This window comes from Eumetopias jubatus, unplaced genomic scaffold (assembly GCF_037043125.1).
Source record: "Eumetopias jubatus isolate StellerSeaLion01/CBP00866 unplaced genomic scaffold, mEumJub1_p1.0 scaffold_9, whole genome shotgun sequence".
Lineage (NCBI taxonomy): Eukaryota > Metazoa > Chordata > Mammalia > Carnivora > Otariidae > Eumetopias > Eumetopias jubatus.
The window spans coordinates 116,168,227-116,170,298 of NW_028274815.1; the positions used below are offsets into that span (position 1 = coordinate 116,168,227).

General features: G+C 40.0%; 1 pseudogene; it reads left to right on the forward strand.

The window, feature by feature from the left end:
• Positions 1–661: 661 nt before the first annotated feature.
• Positions 662–1,238, forward strand: LOC114220579 (large ribosomal subunit protein eL39 pseudogene; annotated as a pseudogene).
• The last annotated feature ends 834 nt before the right edge of the window (positions 1,239–2,072 follow it).

Sequence of the window (2,072 nt, forward strand, 5' to 3'; positions counted from 1 at the left end):
CAATCGTGTTTAGAAGGAAGGCTATTATATCATTGAGCACCAATAATACTAATATGTCTATGAATGGCTGTATTTTCTGGATGTCTTAAATACACGGCAATTTCTTTTATGAATGAGCATCTAACGTGACCCATTTCCATGAAAAAGACAAATGCTCTTTTGATAAATGCCAGAGAAGAAAATTACTTTGAGTATATATATACTGCCTACAAACAATTTCAGCTCATGTCATGATCTCAGGGTTGTGACACTGAGCCCCACATCGGGCTCTGTGCTCACAGAGTCCACTTGAGATTCTCTCTCTCCCTCTCCCCCTAGCCCACTCATGCTCTCTCACACTCTCTCTTTCAAATAAATAAAATCTTTTTTTAAAAAAAGGTGGGAGGAGTGGTAGGGGAAGGGTGAAAAGAACAATAGAAAAGACGAGACTGAATTGCTTAGCCAAGGTGTTTTATTTCCAGAAAGAAGGTAAGAATAGGAGAGAAATGTTGGGGCAAGATGCAACCAAGAGGTCTAGTAGAAGTGTAGGCTGTGAGCAGAGGGAGGAAATCTTAGGTTGAAAGGTAGGACTAGAAGAGATAGAAAGAATTTAGGGGAGTTTACTACTGGGGGTTCTCTTTTGATCTTAAAGGTAGTAGGCAGCTCTCTTTTTTTTGCCGCCATCCTGCTCTGCGTGGCTGGCTGCTTCTCGCCATGTCTTCTCACAAGACTTTCAGAATCAAGCGATTCCTGGCCGAGAAACAAAAGCAGAATCGTCCCATTCCCCAGTGGATTCGGATGAAAACTGGTAATAAGATCAGGTACAACTCCAAAAGGAGGCCCTGGAGAAGAACCAAGCTGGGTCTGTAAGGCGTCACACGTCATGAGATGACACACCTAATTGGCATACATATTTAATTAAGCTGCGTGAAGATCATGTGTTCTATCATTCTGTAAACGTCCTTCCTACCTGGCCATAGACTTGTCTTATCATGGAAATGATTTTTCTCTCTGACTATGCCTCTGCACCAGTAGGTTGGTTCAGTAATAAATGTGAGACCTCTCGGCTCTACTACTGCTGTGTTTCTGATTTGCAAAGTACTGAATTCCCCACCTGTCAGATCATGCACAGCACTGTCAGAACTTCCTGCAGTGATAGAAATGTCCCTTGACAAGCAAGTATGTAAAGTGTGGCTAGGGGGTGCCTGGGTGGCTCAGTGCCTTAGGCCCAGGTCATGATCTTAGGGTCCTGGGATCGGGCTCCCCACTGAGCAGGGTATCTGCTTGCCCCTCCCCTGGCTCGAGCTCTCTCTTCTCAAATAAATAAAATCTTTAAAAAAAAAAAGGTAGTAGGCAATGTCATCTGCTGCAAATTAGGTGGGCAGGGGGCTTGAAGAGAGCAAGGAAAGTTTGTGATGTGGAACATGACTACTTATATTCAAAACATTGTATCTGATCTTCTGAAGAGCCTCTGTTGAAGACTTTAATCAGAGTTGAAAACAGCAGGAAATATATCCTAATAACTTTTACTCTTGCAAAAAAAAAAAAAAAATGTCCGCAGACTCTCTAGACAGATCCCTGCCTGATAAGATTTTGAGTATGGGGTTTTCTCTGTGCAGGGGAATGGGAAAAGACAATATATAGAGGAGTACAAATCATGAATATAGATAGAGCAAAATGAATGAGTGAGTTCTATTTAATTTTTTGATACATATTGAGATGATTATATAGTTTTGAATTACATAAATAAAGTTTCTTCTTAATTTTTTAACTTAAATTTTAGTTAGTTAACATACAGTGCAATATTGTTTTCTGCAGTAGAATTCGGTGATTAATCACTTACATACAACACCCAGTGCTCATCACAGCAAGTGCCCTCTTTAATATCCATCACCCACCTAGCCCATCCCCACCCACACATAAATAAAGTTTCTAATGTGGAACCATTCCTGTGTTAATATCCTTCTTGATCATGAAATTGAATTTGATTTCTTTGTATTTTATTTGGGATTTTTGCAACTGTGCTCATGGATAAGATTAGCCTGTAATTTTTTTTTCTTCTCTTACTGTCCTTGTTTTTTTTTTAGCTTAAA